A 21,068-nucleotide genomic window follows, 5' to 3' on the forward strand; every position below is an offset into this window, starting at 1 on the left:
CAAGGTCTCTCCCATCGCATCCCCTCCCCTGGGGCCCCGGAGCTCAGCAAAGGGGAGGTGAGGCTGCGGCCCTGGCCTGGGGCCAGCTCCCAGGTACTGTCACGATGCCCCTCAAACCAGGTCACAGAGCGGAGCTGTGACCACCCCTGGGCAGGGGATAAGGGGCCCCTGCTGCCTGAGGCAGACCCTCCAGGGCCCCGGCCAGGCCAAGACCCAGCCTTCCTCCTGCCTGGGCAGAGGGGCATCTGGGGGCTCCGCGGTCCCCAAGCACCCTCTTGGCAGGGCCTCGGGGACAGGACAGCAGGGGACCTGCCGTGTGACCCCAGCAGACACTGCTGTGGGCGGCTGCACGGCCCACCACACAGGTCCGCCACAGCCCCCTGCCCAGCCCCTGGGAGCCCTGGCCCTCTCCCCACCTGAGCCCCTGCTGCCCCCAGTGCTTTCAGCCCACCCCCAGCCCCATGTGCCCACCAGGGAGGCCCGGGCTGTCCCCTCACCAGATCAGCCCCTCCCCACCCCAGCCAACCCTCTCAGCTCATCCCCCAACCCTGCTTCCTGGGGGAGGTGGGACTCAGGCCACCGCGACAGCTCCCGTGGCAGGGGCAGCCGACCAACCTGCCCAAAGACCCTGCCCGCGCTCCCGGGCCTCTGGGTTTCCTGTGGGCACACCACCCCCCAGCAGCTCTGCCATCAGTGACACCAGGTCCCTCACACAGGCTGGACCTGCAGAGCAACCAGGCACACACCCCACCTGCCAGCCTCATCCCTCACCCTGACCACTGCACCCACCCCACACCCCAAAGTAAGGCTCCATTGGCCTTCACACTACTCCCAATATGACTCCCGGGGGACCCCAACACCGGGGCCTGCAGGGCCAGCCCCAATATGCCAGACAGGACCCAGCTCACCCCACGCCCTGGTCTGACCCTTCGTGCTCATGTACCACCACTGGGGCCTGGGCCTTCGCCCACTGCATGCTGCGCACCCCGCCTGGCCACAAGCACCTCCAGAGAAGGGCCGTGGTGTGACACTCTGCCAGGTCCCCCAGCCCTGGGTCAGGGCCCCGTGTGCAGTTGGTGCACAGCCGTGGCCCGCCGTACCCGAACTCGTCCAGTCCCTGAGCTCCTCCTTCATGCCCATGCTGGCCCCTCCTCTGCAGCCCAGTCACCACCGTCGTGTCTTAGCGGGCCACAGTCCCTCTGCCCACACCACCAGCTCTCACCGGATATGAGGCACAGTGTGACCACGCCCCGGGTCCCAGGCAGCTCCCAGCAGGACCCCCAGGGGCTGCAGCCCCGGCTCCCACCCCCCAGGGTCTCACCTCACACCACCAGCTCCCCAAACGCCAAGGCTGTGTCACACCTCCAGCTTTGGCACACACAGCACCTCCTGCCAGGAACTCCACACATCTGCTCTCCACACGTCCTGGCTCTGTGGACCCTCCTGCCAGCTTGGAGGGGTATCCGGGCCCCAGCCTGCAGTGAAGATGTTTGACAGACGCTCCTAGGCACCCCTGCCAGACCCTGAGGGCAGCCCTCTTCAGGGCGGATGAGACACAGGCTCCTACCATCTTAAGGACACAGGCAAACACCAGTGGGGGTGTGAGTGTCTACCTGAGGTCAGGCCACCCCTCAGGCATGCAGCTCACCTTCCACCGGGAGGGCCCAGCTGACTCCGTGCCCCCTGCACCAGCCCACACTCTGCAGCCCACCCCATCCCTCAGGGACGCACTGCCTGGATCTGCCAAGAGGAGCCAGAACAGCACGCCCACTGGGCACGGGCCGTGCAGCCCTGCTCCCCAGGCACCTGAGGGCAGATGGGGCCAGGAGGCAGCTACACCAACGGCACAGTGCCACTGACCACCACCCATGGCCACATGGCACAGCGGGTCCCACTGCCTCAGTGTCCTCACCAACACCAGCCGGGACCCATGGCCACATCCCCACAGGGCCACGGGTGGCAGAGCAGAGGGGCAGCGGTGCAGCAACTCGGGGGTCGGTGTGACTTCCCTGGGACCCAGAACAAGCACCAGGCTCTCAGGCCCTGTCCTCTGAGCAGATGGGTGAAAACCGCTGCCTGTGACCAGAGAGCCAGTCACTGCCAGGGATGTGCACAGCGGGGTCCCTGGACTGGAAGCTCCGTAGTGTGAGCATCTCCCTCCAACCTCTGAGGTACTGGCCCGCTGCCACCCCCTTCACCTGATGGCACTGAGGGCTGGGTAATCTGATGCCCCCATCAAATCCTTCACTTCATCACCCGCCAGAGCCCCATTGCCACGCACTCTCACAGGGGCAGGGCCATGATCCAGCCGAACGACAGTCACCCCCATGGAAAAGCTGCCTGTCTGAGGCGCCCAGCACCCTGTCCCTAAGCCTTCATGTTCCATGGGAATAAAGCAAGGCCCAGAGTGAAGGGGTCACTCTTGGGCTGGGGTCAAGACCAGAGCTTCCTGGGGCCCATGGCCTCCAGGCTGCATGGCCAGGATGGTCTGTAAGGAAGTAAATAGGATCCACTGGTGCCCCTGCCCCTCTGGGGGCCCCACAGTGGGCACCTGTTCCCACCAGGCTGCATCTCAGCTGAACAAGGCCTAAGGGGGCAGGTGCCACCATTGTAGCAAACCAGACCACATCCTGTTAGGCCCTGCACACACCAGCTGTGCTTTCCCATCTCTCTCGCCACCAGGTTGGCAATCTACTACTTATCATTGCTCTTAGTAGGACCTCCCCGGGACAGAAGGCAGTGGCCAGAGCTCACGGGACTGTATGGAAGAACACAGAGGCCCTGCGTGAGGGACGGTCTGCATCACTGTGAACCAGCTCCATGCACGCAGCCCCCAGGCTTCAAGGCTCTGATCCTGGCTGCCTAGAGGCCTTGCCTGCCCGGTGCCCGGTGCCCCGTGCCAGCTGCACTCAGGGAACAGGGAGCTCAGGGCTGGGGGCAGAGGGGCAACAGCTTAGAAGTTCTTGAGTGAGCCTTGCCCAGGAAGGGAGGACCTGGCCAGAGTGGCCCGACCTGTGGACAAGCCGTGGCCACCTCCCCGAGACATGCATCACCCCAGGCCCCTGGTCAGAGGTGCCCGGGGAACCCTCTGTGCAGACAGAACCACAGTGCAGGCCCTGGGCCAGAGGGGCGGGTGCCTGCAGGGCCGGCCCAAGGAGCCCTTCCTGCGCTGGCTGCGTATTTTTCCCAGAGGTCAGGGACTGGTGTCCCCTGATGTGGACAACCCCGTGCTGTGCTTTATCGGCTGTGCTGTGCTCTGGGGCCCAATTGTTCTTCAGCTATTTGCATGTGCTGTGCTAGTTTCAGAAGAAATCACTGAACCAGTGTGCCTTCCTCTGCTCCGTCCTGTCCCGGTGGGCTGGGAGCCTCAGAGACGTGAGACAGGGCTGCCCATGGGGTGCCCGACATCTGTCCTGCATACCTCTCCAACCCAAGGCTCCAAACCAGGCAGCCACAGGCCGCCAGGGGACTGTGGCCGAGGGGCAGAAGGCCGAGGGACCCATTTCCTGGACAGTGCAGGTGAGGAAGAGACCAGCAGGGGAAAGGACCCCAATGCCCCAGAGGCCACCGCAGCCCCCGTGCTGCCTGACCAGCTCCCCAGGAGGGCGTCAGAGGCAAGGCCAGCACTGTTTCCCAAGGGACAAAGCCCCGCTTGTGCCACGGCCACCCGGGAGTGCTGGCTGCCAGTGCCAGCTTGGAGGGACGTCCGGAGCGTTATCGGACATCGTTTCAGTGCCTGCGGCAGCCAGGTGCACCAGAACACAGAAGAATGCGGGCACCCTGCCAGGGTCAAGGCCGTCAGCAGGCAGAGTGGAGCACTGCTGGGGCCTCAGCTCTTCCCTCCCCAGGTGTCCGCACCTGCGGTGGGAGAGGCAGGGGATGTCCCCGGACCCCCGGGAAGCACCCACGGTGATATCTCTCCAGCCCACAGGGGGGGGGGCGTCTTTCAACCCAACACATTTCCCAGTGGTTTAGAATCATTAAAGAGAACCTCATACAAAGGCAATTTAGAACTTGGCCGTCGGTCACCTGGAGGCCGTGAGCTGAGATTCTGGGCAGGGCCGTGCGGTGTCGGAACATTGCAGAGAACAGATGTGCCGCATCCGCACACTTCATTTGCCAAGTGTGTAAAAATTTCATGACTGCTTGCAAAGTGGTTGGTCCAGGAAAAATGTTATGTATGATGTATAAAAGGAGGGTCCTGAGGACACTGCACTGGACAAAAACGAGCTGGACACAGAGGGACAGACGCTGCGTGACCGCCTCCCAGGAGGGCCTGGAGCCGCCAGATCCATGGACAGGGGAGTGGGTGGGGGCGCTGGGCTGGGGGCAGGTGTCTGGGGGAACAGAGCTTCAGTCTGGGGAGATGGAAAGGTCTGGAGGTGGTGGGGATGGCTGCAGACCGCACGGAGTGTGCCCTTAAATGGTTAAGATGGTTAATATTATGTGTATTTTACAACAATTAAAAAAACATTTTTTTTAAAAGAAACTAAGCAAATGACATTTATACACAAGCCCTGGACGGCTGATCTACAAAGCCTATTACGAGGCAGAGCAAGGTTCAAACACCCACCCAGCTGGGCAGGCCCTTCAGCAGCAGATAAACAGACAAAGGGTTTGTTAAACCACCTAAGGCCCAAGGCCAGCCAGGGTTCGGAATGTGTAATTTAATAGATTAGGTACTGATGTTTACACCCCCAGCCATATCGTAGAGGCTTGTCTTTGTACAAGTCACACTGAAGACTGCAAACTCCCCGGAACAGGTGAAGGACAGGCTCCCCTGGACGTGGACAGCACGTGATCCTGAACTCCCGGAGCGGGCAGCCTCCGGTCCTGCCAAGTCTGTCCCCGGGGTGGAGAGTAACACTAACCAAGAGAGACACCAAGGCGCTCAGCTGCGCCCAGCACAGCTCACATGCACAGTGGGGCTGAATGCGTCTCAGCTCACACCTTGGGCATCTGCTGTGCTGGGTGCTAGGCAAGGCCCCCCTCCAAGCCCCGGGCCACAGGTGCCCCAGCACCTCACATGGAGACGGGGCTGGGACCAGGTACAGCAGGTTCTAGGGCCCAAACGGGAGCTGGCCCTCCCCTGGAGGCTGCCTGGCCCTCAGAGGGCCCTGGATTGTGGAGCAAGAGGCCTGGCCACCGACAGGGCCACCAGGGCCCTGGGTATACCCCTGCTGGCTCAGCACAGGGCTGTCCTCCAGTCCCAGTTTTAGGCAAAGACTGAGCCTCCCCTTCAGGCACGGGACCCCCCACTATGGGCCTCTGAGCAGGAATCCCACCCACATGAGACCGCGTGGAGGCTGAACCACAGTGGAGCTGTCCTGGGCAGGGGAGACCCTTGTCCAGCTTCTGGGGCTCCAGGCGTCCTGGGCTTGTGGCTGCGTCCCCCCAGCCTCTGTCTCTGTGGTCACATGGCCCTCCTCTTCTGTCAGCTTCCTGTCACTGGACCGAGGGCTCACTTGGGTATCCCAGGGCCACCTCCTCGTCTCAGGACCCTTAACCACACCTTCACAGACGCGTTTCCTAAGGTCAGGTTCACACATTCCAGGGAGTCTAACATCTTTGGGGGCCATTGTTCACCCTACTACAATATAGAGGGGGTATTTAATAAACTAATAAGTTACCTGTTATGATAATTGTTATAGAATCTTTGGTGAATTTTTAAAGACCAGCATTTAAGTATCAGCTGGAAATATCTATTACTGTCACAACTGCTTTTAAAACACAGTTGGGAATATTGTCAGAGTTTTCTTACCTTCTCCCTACTTAACTCCATCTGTTAAGACCCTATTTCCAAGTAAGGTCACATTCACAGGGGTCAGATGCGGACCTGCTCTGAGGTCACCATTCTGTGCACTGCACACTGAAACACATCACGTCAGGGAGAGTGGGACATGGGGCCGGGTGGGACCCGGCCCCCACCCCCAGGAAACCCAGCTCTCCCCTGACACCACGACAGCCCCTGCCTGGCTCCCGGCTGCCCGCCTGGCCACCACACCCTGCTGTCTGTTAGCGCCACGCTCAGGCACCATGCCCAGCCAGCGGGGCAGGGCCCAGGCCCCCTGTGCTGGCCGCAGACTGGCTCCCCTCCCGCCGGGCAGCTCCTCATGCCCCTGCACCACCCTGTAACTGCCACCAGCTTGTTGAGCTGTGTTATGTCTCATTTCTTTAAAAGGTTCACTTGGGCAATGCGACCCACAACCCGAAGGCCAGCACAATGGGCTGCGGGCACAGAGGGGCACGGTTCCCGGTCACTGTCTCCCTAAGGCCCAATGGGCACTGATCCCATTAGACAGACGCCAGGAGCCATTAGAAGATTAAACCTGTTCCTGGCCGCCCTCAGCCTTCCGGTGTCAGCTGACACTTTTTCTGAAAGTGTTGTGGGCTGGGACCCTGGGAGACAGGACGCTCCCTCCTCACGCTCCCTGAGCCACTGAGGCCACACACAGGATCTGCGGCTCATCCCTGATGGGTCTCCTGCCTCAACCGTCCATGGTCCACTGGGCAGTGGGACCGGTCCCAGGAAATGCAAGTACCCCGGCCTGTCCAAGCTGAAGAACCTGGAAAGGAAGTCTGAGTCCAAACCTGCTTTCCTGGCCGTCACTCCCCCCACAGGCCTGGGCTTCCTGGCAGGAAGCCCTTCTGATGCCCCTGCTGGGCCCTGGGGCCCCTGTCCTGCTCTCATCAGACCAGTGACCACTTGCTGCCGCCCTGCTGCCTACCTGACCAAGCAAGGGCTCCCAGGGCAGAGCCCATCTGCTGGTGTTCCCTCAAAGGCCCAGCATGGGGCCTGGCACATGAATGTTTGTTGAATGACTAACTGAACGTTTAGGTTAAACTCAGCTCAGTGAACAGGATTATCGGCACCACTTCCACCGTGCAGACCTCTGGGGCTTTCCCATGGGCCAGGACACAGCTCAGGCAGCAGGGAAGGGGCTGCCCCAGGAATGGACCAACCCCAGGGCAGATGACAGCAGAGTCACGCACCGCTGCCTGGTGGCCCATGCCCTCAGCCCCTCAGCCCGATCAAACCCCAAGGAGCCACCGCCTTATCCCGTTGTGCCCACCTCAGCTGAGGCTCAGCAAGGCCCCCGGCTGGGCAGTGCTGGGCATGAATGCAGCCCACACCCTCTCCTTAGGGCCCCTCCTGAAACACAGGCCAGGGGACAGCAGGGTCACGCTCTCTCAGGAAGGCTCATGGCGGCTCCATAGGGAGCATAGACATGAGGACACCAAGTGGCCGCTCAGCCCAGCAGCGGCACTCAGGTTCTGAGCAGCCAGTGCAGGTGGACAGGGCTCCCCTCCCAGCCCCCAGGCATGGCCTGAGCCCCGGGGGCTCCCCAGCTAGAGGCACTGCAGGCCTGTGCTGCCAATAGCCCAAGTCCCGGAGAGGTGACTGGGGGGACTGCGGCGCCCGGCACAGGCCCCTGAAGTGCAGGCAGCCGGACTGCAGTGTCCAGCCGGACAGGGCGCACAGGCGAGCGGCCTGCTTTACGTCAGACAACAGGACACCCACCCACCGATCTGGGACCCACATCCTCTCGCTAGGGAGCCCCTGTGCCCACTGGGGCCAAGGCCCTAGTGTGGCAGGAGGGTGGGAATGACCCTGTCCACTCCAATCCTTACGAGACCCAGGGGAACTGGGCCTTGTCCCTCGTCCCAGGAGGAAGAGGGAAGCTCAGAGAGGGTAATAGCTGTCCAGAGTCACACAGCACCAAACAGCCAGCAGAGAATGGGACTCCAGGTCTTCCGGACTCCAGCACAGACCTCCGCCCACCACCCCGCACCTCACGCCTCCAGGAAGACAGGGGCCAGGGTCCCACTGGGAGTGGCAGGGCCTCTGGGCCTTCCGCAGCCCACCCTCAAAGGGCTGCCCCTGGCCTGGGGATGGGATAGCAGGCACCTAAGAGGGCCAGGCAGCCCACCCGCAGGGTCGCAGCTGTCACTGCACCTCCCTGTGAGCACTTCTCAAGACACCAGGGGGGCTCAAGACACGGGCCTGTGCCAGGCAGGCTTTCCCACAGGAAAGACAGCTTGCTGGGCAGGTAAGGCCCCCGCCAGTGGGGTCACAGCAGCTTGTTCTCCTGGCACCTTCTACACATGCCCTGCAAGGGGTTATCACAGAGGCAGCCAGGCACAGTGTGGGCGGCAGCTTTGAAGAGTCAAGGCCACAGGCAGGGCTCCCAGGACACCTCCACCAGGGCCCCAGAGGGAGCAAGGTAGGGCGCAAGGAAGGACAGTGACCCCAGCACCTGTGCCAGGTCAATGCAGCCCCGCTGCTGCCAGGAGGGCATGGGGCTCTGGGGCTCACCCCTGATCAGGGAGTCCCTCCTTGTGTCTAGCCTGAGTTTTTCTTGCTGTAGTTGGGTCTCCAGCTAAAGGAAACCCCCTGCCCCACTGGGAGGGCTTTGGCCTCACTCCAGGGGACTGGAGGGGTCCCTGGAAACAGAAGCTGCTCTGAGCCTCAGTTTCCCCACTGGAAAGTGGGAGTGTGTCACATGCTCAGTAAAGGGTCACCGTGACTGCCGTCAGATTGGCCTGCATTGTTCCTGACACCAACCCCATACCAGTGGCAGCCCAACGATGGAGCAGGTGGCAGCCTGGGGCCCAGCAAAGGGGCTCAGCAGACACCACCCAGTTCTATGGCTGGTCAAGTGCCACCACGTGGGGGAGCTGCAGGGGAAGCAGGCCTCCCCAGGGGTCACCGAGAGGCCTGGGCACTGCCCGCCCCCTCCTCAGCTGGCTGAGACGGGCATGGAACTGACCCCGCTGCACACATGGGCCGGCAGGGCCTGCAAGCTGGGCACCCCTTCCCCCCACCGCCTCCCTCCCTTCTCCCGCTCCCTACAGAAGGGGTGATCAAGGAAGGCTTCTCAGGCAGGGGCCTGGCAAAGACAGAGGGCACAGTAGAGGCAAAGCCCAGAGAGGAGAGAACATAACCCACCCAGTGCCTGCAGAGCACCCAGGAGGAGGCGCTAAGAGGCAGGGAGGCATCGCCCCAGCCAGGTTGATGCGAAGGTCCTCCTGGCAGGTGCCTGTGGTCCAGCACACCTGCTGGTGTCCGTGGGACCTGAACTGGACAGGGAGGCCCTGGGCCAGCAGGTACCTGGGCCACACCCGGGGTTGGGAGCAGACCCCAGGGTTCTGTGCCTCCAAGGGCTGCCCAGCACATGGAGGGAGGGGGTGGAACCCTCACTGCCAATTCCTGTCCACAGCTGAACTGGCTGCCCCCATCCAGGAAGGACCCACACCTCCCATGTGGCCCCTGAAATCTGGGAGCCTCTCGGGGCTGAGGTCTCCCATCTGATACTCGGACACCAGGGGTCAGCCGAGAAGGGCAACAGTGACCTTGCAGGAGTGGGGCTGCCGTCCCCCTGCAGAACAGGTAGCAGCAAAAGCCAGGTGTTCCTGGGCAGCTCTCTCCGGCTCCAGGGGCACCAGATGTAGGACCGCCAGGCCCTGGTAGGCCCCCACAGGCCCTGTAGACACCACAGACCCCCCCCCAGTCTCTCACAGGCCCCACAGACTTCCGCAGGCCCCCACAGACACCATGCTTAGTCTGGACAGACAGCTATGCAGGAGCAGCTGCCCCTACAAGGACCCATGGACACCGAGCCCCTCCTTGGGGGACCCTCTGACCCCATCGATGGGGAAACTGAGGCTGCAGACCCAGCAGCTGGCACCCACAGGGGGCTCATCACCACACGTGGATGAGAGCGGGGCCTCCTTGGCCAGGCCACGGTGCCGGGATGTTTGCTCAAATGCAAGTGTACACGTACAGCTTTTCAGACCTGGCTGCCATCTGTGCTGGTAGATGTTGAATAAAACTGGTCTCCCTCCGCAGCGTGCGGGCCTCCATCAGGAAGGCCTCAGAGCAGAGACAGGTTTCCCGAAAGGGAAGGAAGGAGCCCTCCCCACGGCTGCAGCCGGAACCCCCTGCAGACACTGAACCCGCAGCCCCCAAGGTCACGTGAGCCAATCCCTTAAACAAGGACACTCTCTCCCCTCCTCACACATACGGTGTTTGGTTTCTTGAAGAACCCTGATTAATACAAGTTAGGTATGAAGATGCCCTTTCTTGGGTGGGGAAACCAAGGCTCAGAATGCTGAAAGGCCCACTCAAATCCAGCTCATTCTGGTCCTGCCCGGTTGTAAAGGCCTAGGATCCCCCCAAGGGGGAAAAGCCGGCATGAGGGAGGGGGCCTGGGAGGGGTCCCTGCTGAGATGGGGCCACTGGGGTGAAGACCGGCAGCCTCAGCTCGCTCACCACATGCCAGGGAGCGCCCCACTCAGAGCCCGGGCACTCCAGGACAGCACATCTGTCCTTGGGGCCAAGACTATACCACCCAGGCCCAGACAGGCCGGACAAGGAGCCTCTCAGGCCTAGACCCACCTGCCTCCTTCTCTGCCCTCCCCAGTGCCCGAGCGCCCAAGCCCCTGCCCAACAGGTGGGGGTCCCTTCTGAGAGGCCAGAAAGCCCACTTTGGTAGCCCCCCACCCAAAGCAGAGCCCACCTGACACCCAGACTGGACCTGCCAGAGACAAGTACACCTCCCAGCCTGGTGGCCGACTGCCCACCAAGCAGACAGCGGCCCAGACAGCTGGCCTCAACTCATATCCCCACCCCCACCCTGGGGGATCCCAGGGGGTCAGGGTCTCAGTGGCCTCTGACCCCTCTCCCAGCCCCTAGAGACCTCAGCCCAGGCAGGTCAGCACCTGGGGGGGATGGAGAAGCACAGGCCCACACGTCAGGCACCCCTGGGCCAGGCCTACACCGAGCATTAGCAATCGGCCCAGGCAAGTCATCCTGTCAGGAGGCCGAGGACCACCGTTCAGCCCTGCAGCCCACGGCCCAGGTTCCCCAGCAGAGACAGGCCTCTCAGAACCCACAGGTGGCCCAGGACAGGCAAGGGTCTGGCTTCATGTCTTTCTCCTGGAGCAACCTTCTCTTCGGGGTGAGCAAGCCCGGGCATGGGCCCCAAATTTCGGCCACAGCCTGAGCAGGACACCCTCCTCCTGTCCCTGTACACTGGGACACAGGGGCCAGGGGCAGCCTGGCCGCCTCCCCAAGGCCAGGACCCATCCAGCCCTCCCGCAGAGGAGGGGAGCCCCACTGTCTGTGCCCTGCCACCTGACCAGGACAGCCCTCTGCTGGCAGGACAGGAACTCCGTGACAGGACACCACAGGGCAAGCCAACCTCCTGAACTGGGCCCTTCACCTGGCCCTTGCGGTTGGATCTGCTCTGCTCCCCACAGAAGGTCTCGGGACTGGGACCGGGGACAGTGCCTCTGCCAGCCTGGCACAGTGGGAACGGTCAGTCACCAAGAGCCCCAGGGCTCCCTGGCCAGTGGCCACTGTCCCGAGCTAACCTGCCTCCCAACCCATCACCCAGGAGACCACACCCACACCCAGGGGGCCGCGTCCAAGGGCCCAGAGCTTGTGTCCAGCTGGCTCCCACCTGCAGAAAACCCACCCCACCCACCGCTGGCCTAGCTTGGCTCTCAAGGGCTACACCAGTGACATGTGGAGGAGCAGCAGGTGGGCACTGAGAGGCCATACAGGGGACTGGGGCAGAGGGGGTGAGCCACACAGGCCCGGAACCCCCTCACTCCAGAGTGGTATCCTCACACACGGCCTGGGACAGGACACTGAGCCCTCCAGCCCCTGGGCCCAGGCAGGGAGACAGGGCCCAGCCCGCGTAGAGCCCCATGCAGCACCAGACCCCCAGCTCCTCAGCAGCCTCACGCTGCAGCGACAGGGTCCTGGGAGCAGGGACTGTGCCCCCCACTGCAAGGGGACACAGGCCCCCAGGGAGGGCTCGGCATTTGCACGGAGGAGTGTGACTGAGGGGCAGGCAGGTGACAGGCGCCTGACATGGGTACTTTCTGTGGTTTTCCTGGGACAAGACATGCATCCTGCCCCTTGAGCTCGGCCTCTGGAGGGTCCACGCCTCCAGGAAGTGCCCACTTCCCCTTTCTCCAGCCGGCCTGGGGCAGACACTCTCGCTTCCTCCGGGCCTCCTCCTCATGCCTGTCCACACCCGCTTGGAGCTGTTCCCCTGCCCTCGGTACCACCAACCCGGGCTCTTGCCCTGCATGAGGGAGAGGCCCAGGCAGATGGACCCAGGTCCTCAGGTCGCCATCAAGCCCCTCTGCCCGTAAGCCAGCCCCAGAGCGCAGGCATTCCGGGCCCCTGTGCCAAGGCTGTCGGCCTGGATTGCCACGAGGAGCCAGGCCCAGCCTTCTCGGCTCTCAGGCCTGGAGGGAGGAAGTGGCCACGGCCACCAGGGCTTGGTGTCCCTCCCTCATGGCCATGCAGGATCACACAATGCCAGATGCCATGAGCTGTCAACGTGCTCAATCCCCTGATGGTGGCCTGGCTCTGCTCCAGCCACAGACACAACACAGGTCAGCGCCTCCACCCAGCACTGTCACTGGCCATGTGGGGGAACAAGATACTCTGTCACCTTCCACCAGCTGCCAATCACAAAGGGAGGATCTCCAGGCCGAGGAGTGACCAGAACCAGCTAAACCAGGTCCCCACCACTGGAGGACAACCGATGCCCAGGCCTGATAGTGCCACTCTGGCCCTGTGGGAGGCATTAGAACAGGGACCAGCTGGTGCCAACTGGCACCCCCATAAGCCCTCCAGTGCTCAGGTGCCCCCCCACCAGGTGCTCAAGATAAAATGCACACTCCTTGCCCTGCCCGTAAGGGCCAGCAGGGTCTGTCCCCTATGTATCCCCACCCACCCCAGCATCATGATAGGCTCCAGGAACAAGGCAGACACAGGAAAAAGAGACAAAAATGAGAAAACAAATGCCCATAGTAACAGTGGCCCTGGGAAACACAAGGAGGGCTGTCACCATGAATGACATGTAAGTTAGGGCTGGGATGGATATCCCAGGCAGAGCGAACTGCTGTGCAAAGGCCCTGAGGCAGGGCTGTGGCCAAGGTGACAGAAGCAGGGTGCAGGGGGAGCAGCTGGAGATGGGGACAGAGGAAGCCCATGCCCAGGAGTGTCTTGCAGGCCCAGCAGAGGCATCCCAGAGGGTCAGGCCTCCCAGGAGCAGCAGACACAGGCTCTGGGCTGAGATCTGCAGTTTATAACTGAGCACTGGGCCCAGAGACCCCACATGGAAGGTGATATCAGCAACTCAGCTTTTGTGCACGCCAACCAGAGAGGCAAAGAAAATGCCAGGAAACCAGTCAGATGTCAGGCCACATCCTGACAGGAGGCATCAGCAGCCAGCACAACCTGGCCTCACTCATCACCAACAAGGGCATGTTCCAAACAGGGCTGCCCACACCATTGCTGCGGGCCCCCTGCCCACACTGTGGACCCCTCCCCTTAAAAGACCCCATTTCTTTATCACAGGGAATACCTCCTGGCCCAAGCCAGATAGCTCACAGCTGAGGAAGCGAGAATCAGCTCAGGACATGGCAAGGACACAGGGACCGGAAACACTGACACCAGGCCAACACCTCTGTGCAGCCGTCTGGGAGCACGCCCTGCACTGACCTGCCGCTTCCTGCCTGCCACCCAGAATAGCCAGCACATCCTCTGAGCAGCTGGCAGCCCTGCCTTCCCCCACCTCTGCCCATGACAGAGACTCCTCTTTAAGACAGTGAGTGCCCCAACACGGCACGGACCAGCCTTCCACAAGCTGGTCATCTATCAGAGCAAAGCCACTGAAGACCTCAGACAGGGGATAGGCCTTGCCAGGCATGGGCATCCAGGCAGCAGAGATGCTGACCTTGAACATGGAGGGGAAGCAGTGACTGACACCAAGGGGTAGGACCCCAGGACCCCACTGACCCCTTGCCCAAAGCCCCCCTTGTGAATTATTATTCTATGGTATTAAAGATGAAATTCTCTGTCTCTGAAAATTAAAAATTTCTGTAAAGCAAATGCTGCAATTAACAAAGTAAAAAGGCAACCCACAGACTAAGAGAGAATATTTACAAATCACGTATCAAAATATGTAAAGAACTCTTACAACTCAACAACATAACCCAATTGAAAAATTGGCAAGATGCAATTATATACTACCTACAACAGACTCATTTTGGTTTTAAGGACACACAGACTCAAAGCGAAGAGTTGAAAAAAAGATATTCTCTGCAAATGGAAACCTAAAGAGAGGTAGCTATACCTCTCTTTGTCTATATCAGACAAAATAGACTGTAAGCCAAAGACTGTATTAAGATATGAAGAAAGTCATTACATAATGATAAGGTGCCAATTCCTCAAGAGAATGTAACACCTGTAAATATTCATGCACCCAACATAGGAGCACCTAAATATATTAAGCAAATAAAAACAGATTTGAAGGGAGAACTAGACACCAGCACAATCACAGCAGGGAATTCAGTTCCTCAGTTTCAACAATGGATAAATCATCCAGGCAGAAAATCAGTAAGGAAACACTGGATTTTCACTACACATTAGACCAGATGGACCTAACAGACAAATGTAGAACATTCCAACCAATAGCAGCAGAACACACATTCTTCTTGAACGCACACGAATCATCCTTCAGGATAAACCACATGTTGGGCCTCAAAACAAGTCTTAACTAAGAATTTATTGAAATCATAGCAAATATCTATTCCAACCATGATGGCATGAAACTAGACATCAATTACAAGAAGAAAACTGGAAAATTCACAAATATGCAGAGGTTAAACAACTTGCTCCTGAAGAACCATGGGCCAAAGAAGAAATCAACAGAGAAGTAAAAAATATATTGAGGTAAATAAAAATGGAAAAAACAACATACCAAAACTTATGGGATGCAGCAAAAGCAGTTCTACAGGGGAGGTTTACAGTGATAAACATCTACATTAAGAAAAATGTCAAACAACCTAACTTTACACCTCAAGGAACTAAAAAAAAGAACAAACTAAACCAAAATCTAGCAAAAGGAAGGAAATAAGAAAGATCACAGTAGAAATAAATGAAATAGACTAAATACATAATGTGAAATATTAATGAAATGTAAATGGTTTTTGAAAGGTAAAATAGACAAACTTTTGGCTAGACTAACCAAGAAAAAGAGAAAACTCAAAATAAGTAAATTACAAATGAAAGAGTAGACATTATAACTAATAGAAGTACAAAGAATCAAAGAGACTATTATGAACAATTATATGCCAACAAATTGGACAACCTAGAATAAATGGGTAGATTCCTAGAAACACAACCAAGCAAGATTGAATCATGAAGAAACAGAGAATCTAAACAGATCAATAACTAGTAAGGAGATTGAATCAGTAATTAAAAATCTCCCAAATTAATGTTCAGAACCAGATGGCTTCACTGGTGAATTCTACCAAACATTCAAAAAAGAATGAACACCAATTCTTCCACAAAAAGGAGGGGAGGGAACACTTCAAAACTCTTTTTATGAGGCCAGCATTACTCTGATACCAAAGCCAGACAAGGTCACTACAAGAAATTCCCTGATGAATATAGATGCAAAAATACTCAACAAATTATTAGCAAACTGAGTTCAAGAATGCATTTAAAGGATCATACACCCTGATCAAGTGGCATTTGTTGCAAGGATGCAAGGATGGTTCAACACCTGCAAATCAATAATGTGATGCACCACATTAACAAAATGGAAGATAAAAATCATGATCATCTCAACAGATGCAGAGAAAGCACTTGACAAAATTCAAATCCTTTCATGATAAAAGCCCTCAACATGAAAAAGGCCACATATGCCAAGGCCACAGCTAACGTCATTCGCAGTGATGAGAAATTATCAGGAACAGGACAGTGATGCCCATTCTCACCACTTCCATTCAGCATGATACTGGAGGTCCTGGCCTGAGCAGTTAGGCAAGGCAGAGAATCAAAAGGCATCCAAATCACAAAGGAATAAATACAAGCATCTCTACTTGCAGATAATATGATGTTACATACAGAAAACCCAAAGACTCTTATATTAATTAGTTAGAATAAATAAATTCAGTAAAGTTACAGGATACAAAAATCAATATGCAAAATCAGTTGCATCTCTATACAATGATAAACTATAAGATAAATTAAGAAAACAATCCCATGCACAAAAGAATAAAATACTTAGGGATACATTTAACCAAGAAGGTGAAAGATCCATACACTGAAAACTATAAGACATTAATAAAAATAATTAAAAAGACACAAATAAGTGGGAAAGTATTCCATATTTATGGGTTGGATGAATTAGTATGGTTAAAAATGTCCATTAACATTTTGAAGCCATCAACAAAGTGAAAAGCCAACCTAAGGAATGGGAGAAAATATTAGCAAACCAGCTGTCCAATAAACAGCTAAAATATGTAAGGAACTCACACAACTCAATAGCAAAAACAAAAACAAAACAAAACAAAAACCTTGATTTTAAAATGGGCAAAGGATCTGAATGGATATTTTTCCAAAGATGACATACAGACAATCAACAGGCACATGAAAAGATGCTCTGCCTCACTAATCATCAGAGGAAATGCAAATCAAAACCACTAGGAGCTGTCACCTCACACCTGATGGAGTGGCTGTCATCAAAAAGACAAGAAATAATGAGCGTTGGCGAGGCTGTGGAGAAAAAGAAACCCTTGTGCCACTGCTGGTGGGAAATGGGGCAGCCACTATGGAAACAGGATGGATGATCCTCAAACAATTAAAAATACAACTACCAGATGATCCAGCCATCCCATTTCTGGATATATATCCAAAAGAAAGTAATACCTCAAAGAAATATTTGCACCCCCACGCACTTTGCAGTATTATTCACAATAGCCAAGGTATGGAAGCAACCTAATTGTGGTGCGTATATACAATGACATGTTATTCAGCAATAAAAAAGAAAGAAATCTTGGGGGCGGAGCCAAGATGGCAGCGTGAGTAGAGCAGCAGAAATCTCCTCCCAAAACCACATTTATCTATGAAAATATAACAAAGACAACTCTTCCTAAAATAGAGACCAGAGGACACAGGACAACCTCCAGACCACATCCACACCTGAGAGAAGCCAGCGCCTCACGAAGGGGGTAAGATACAAGCCCCGGCCCAGCGGGACCTGAGCGCCCCTCCCCCCAACTCCCAGCGGGAGGAGAGGAGTCAGAGCAGGAGGGAGAAGGAGCCCAGGACTGCTGAACACCCAGCCCCAGGATTCCAGACCAGAGCACAGACACAGTGCATGCGTGGGGTCCTGGATACCAGGGAAACAGGGCAGCAGGACCGGTGAGTGGGTGCCTGAGGCCGATGCCGGAGAACAAAGAAACGGGAGCAGCCATTGTTTTTTTTTTTTTGGCGAGTGCTTTTTGGAAGTCTTAAAGAGACAGGGACCCCAATACTAGGGAAACAGGGAAGCAAGACTGGTGAGCAGGTGCCTGAGACTGGCACCTGAGGACAAAGAAAATCGTGTTTTCTTTTTTTAAAATTATTTATTTAATTTAATTTTTTGTTGTTGTTGCTGTTTGTTCTTTTGGTTTGGAGAGTGCTTTTTGGACATCTTAAAGGGGCAGGGCAGGACACTTAGCCCAGAGGCAGGGAATCTGGGGATCTCTGGGCACTCTAACCCCCTGGGCAGCAGGGAGCACAGAGGCCCCTTACAGAGATAAATAGCCTCCCGGCCGCTCCCCCTCCAACAGGGCTCCACCATTTTGGAGGAGCAGCCCCAGCCAGGCCACGCCCACAGCAACAGCGGAGATAAACTCCATAGCAGCCCGGCAGGAAGCAGAAGCCCTGTCTGCGTGCAGCTGCCCAGCACAAGCCACTAGAGGTCGCTGTTCTCCCAGGAGAGGAAGGCCACAAACCAATAAGAAGGGAAGCTCTTCCAGCGGTCACTCGTACCAGCTCTGCAAACTGTCTCTATCACCATGAAAAGACAAAACTACAGGCAGACAAAGATCACAGAGACAACACCTGAGAAGGAGACAGACCTAACTAGTCCTCCTGAAAAAGAATTCAAAATAAAAATCATGAACATGCTGATGGAGATGCAGAGAAAAATGCAAGAGCAATGGGATGAGATGCAGAGAAAAATGCAAGAGCAGTGGGATGAGATGCAGAGAAAAATGCAAGAGCAGTGGGATGAAGTCCGGAGGGAGATCACAGATGTCAGGAAGGAGATCACAGAAGTGAAACAATCCCTGGAAGGATTTATAAGCAGAATGGATAAGATGCAAGAGGCCATTGAAGGAATAGAAGCCAGAGAACAGGAATATATAGATGCTGACACAGAGAGAGATAAAAGGATCTCCAGGAACGAAACAATACTAAGAGAACTATGTGACCAAGCCAAAAGGAACAATATCTGTATTATAGGGGTACCAGAAGAAGAAGAGAGAGGAAAAGGGATAGAAAGTGTCTTTGAAGAAATAATTGCTGAAAACTTCCCCAAACTGGGGGAGGAAATAATTGAACAGACCACAGAAATACACAGAACCCCCAACAGAAAGGATCCAAGGAAGACAACACCAAGACACATAATAATTAAAATGGCAAAGATCAAGGACAAGGACAGAGTTTTAAAGGCAGCCAGAGAGAAAAAGATCTCCTATAAAGGAAAATCCATCAGGCTAACATCAGACTTCTCAACAGAAACCCTACAGGCCAGAAGAGAATGGCATGATATACTTAATGCAATGAAACAGAAGGGACTTGAACCAAGGACACTGTATCCAGCACGACCAGCATTTAAATATGATGGTGGGATTAAATAATTCCCAGACAAGCAAAAGCTGAGGGAATTTTCCTCCCACAAACCACCTCTACAGGGCATCCTACAGGGACTGCTCTAGATGGGAGCACCCCTAGAAAGAGCACAGAACAAAACACACAACATATGAAGAATGGAGGAGGAGGAATAAGAAGGGAGAGAAGAAAAGAATCTCCAGACAGTGTATATAACAGCTCAATAAGTGAGCTAAGTTAGGCAGTAAGATACTAAAGAAGCTAACCTTGAACCTTTCGTAACCACGAATCTAAAGCCTGCAATGGCAATAAGTACATATCTCTCAATAGTCACCCTAAATGTAAATGGACTTAATGCACCAATCAAAAGACACAGAGTAATAGAATGGATAAAACAAGCAAGACCCATCTATATGCTGCTTACAAGAAACTCACTTCAAACCCAAAGACATGCACAGAATAAAAGTCAAGGGATGGAAAAACATATTTCAGGCAAACAACAGTGAGAAGAAAGCAGGGGTTGCAGTACTAATATCAGACAAAATAGACTTCAAAACAAAGAAAGTAACAAGAGATAAAGAAGGACACTACATAATGATAAAGGGCTCAGTCCAACAAGAGGATATAACCATTCTAAATATATATGCACCCAACACAGGAGCACCAGCATATGTGAAGCAAATACTAACAGAACTAAAGAGGGAAACAGACTGCAATGCATTCATTTAAGGAGACTTCAACACACCACTCACCCCAAAGGATAGATCCACCAGGCAGAAAATAAGTAAGGACACGGAGGCACTGAACAACACAGTAGAACAGATGGACCTAATAGACATCTACAGAACTCTACATCCAAAAGCAACAGGATACACATTCGTCTCAAGTGCACATGGAACATTCTCCAGAATAGACCACATACTAGCTCACAAAAAGAGCCTCAGTAAATTACAAAATATTGAAATTCTACCAACCAACTTTTCAGACCACAAAGGTATAAAACTAGAAATAAATTCTACAAAGAAAAAAAAAGGCTCACAAACACATGGAGGCTTAACAACATGCTCCTAAATAATCAATGGATCAATGACCAAATCAAAATAGAGATCAAGGAATATATAGAAACAAATGACAACAACAACACAAAGCCCCAACTTCTGTGGGACGCAGCGAAAGCAGTCTTAAGAGGAAAGTATATAGCGATCCAGGCACACTTGAGGAATGAAGAACAATCCCAAATGAATAGTCTAACATCACAATTACCGAAACTGGAAAAAGAAGAACAAATGAGGCCTAAAGTCAGCAGAAGGAGGAACATAATAAAGATCAAAGAAGAAATAAACAAAATTGAGAAGAATAAAACAATAGCAAAAATCAACAAAACCAAGAGCTGGTTCTTTGAGAAAATAAACAAAATAGATAAGCCTCTAGCCAAATTTATTAAGAGAAAAAGAGAATCAACACACATCAACATAATCAGAAATGAGAATGGAAAAATCACGACAGACTCCACAGAAATACAAAGAATTATTAAAGACTACTATGAAAACCTATATGCCAACAAGCTGGAAAACCTAGAAGAAATGGACAACTTCCTAGAAAAATACAACCTCCCAAGGCTGACCAAGGAAGAAACACAAAAGTTAAACAAACCAATTACGAGCAAAGAAATTGAAACGGTAATCAAAAAACTACCCAAGAACAAAACCCCGGGGCTGGACGGATTTACCTCGGAATTTTATCAGACACACAGAGAAGACATAATACCCATTCTCCTTAAAGTTTTCCAAAAAATAGAAGAGGACAGAAAACGCCCAAACTCATTCTATGAAGCCAACATCACCCTAATACCAAAACCAGGCAAAGATCCCACCAAAAAAGAAAATTACAGACCAATATCCCTGATGAATGTAGATGCAAAAATACTCAATAAAATATTAGCAAACAGAATTCAACAGCATATCAAAAGGATCAGACACTTTGTGGCCAATCCAGACCAAGTGGGATTCATCCCAGGGATGCAAGGATGGTACAACATTCGAAAATCCATCAACATCATCCACCACATCAACAAAAAGAAAGACAAAAGTCACATGATCATCTCCATAGATGCTGAAAAAGCATTTGACAAAATTCAACATCCATTCATGATAAAAACTCTCAGCAAAATGGGCATAGAGGGCAAGTACCTCAACATAATAAAAGCCATATATGATAAACCCACAGCCAACATCATACTGAACAGCGAGAATCTGAAAGCATTTCCTCTGAGATCGGGAACCAGACAGGGATGCCCACTCTCCCCACTGCTATTTAACATAGTACTGGAGGTCCTAGCCATGGCAATCAGACAAAACAAAGAAATACAAGGAAT

General features: G+C 54.4%; 1 protein-coding gene across 6 annotated transcripts in view; it reads right to left on the reverse strand.

Moving 5' to 3' along the window:
- KCNQ1 (potassium voltage-gated channel subfamily Q member 1) overlaps positions 1-21,068 on the reverse strand; it is a 329,509-nt gene that overhangs the window by 277,788 nt on the left and 30,653 nt on the right. The gene's annotated exons all lie outside the window — the stretch shown is intronic.

The sequence above is a fragment of the Manis javanica genome, chromosome 11 (genome assembly GCF_040802235.1).
Source record: "Manis javanica isolate MJ-LG chromosome 11, MJ_LKY, whole genome shotgun sequence".
Classification (NCBI taxonomy): domain Eukaryota; kingdom Metazoa; phylum Chordata; class Mammalia; order Pholidota; family Manidae; genus Manis; species Manis javanica.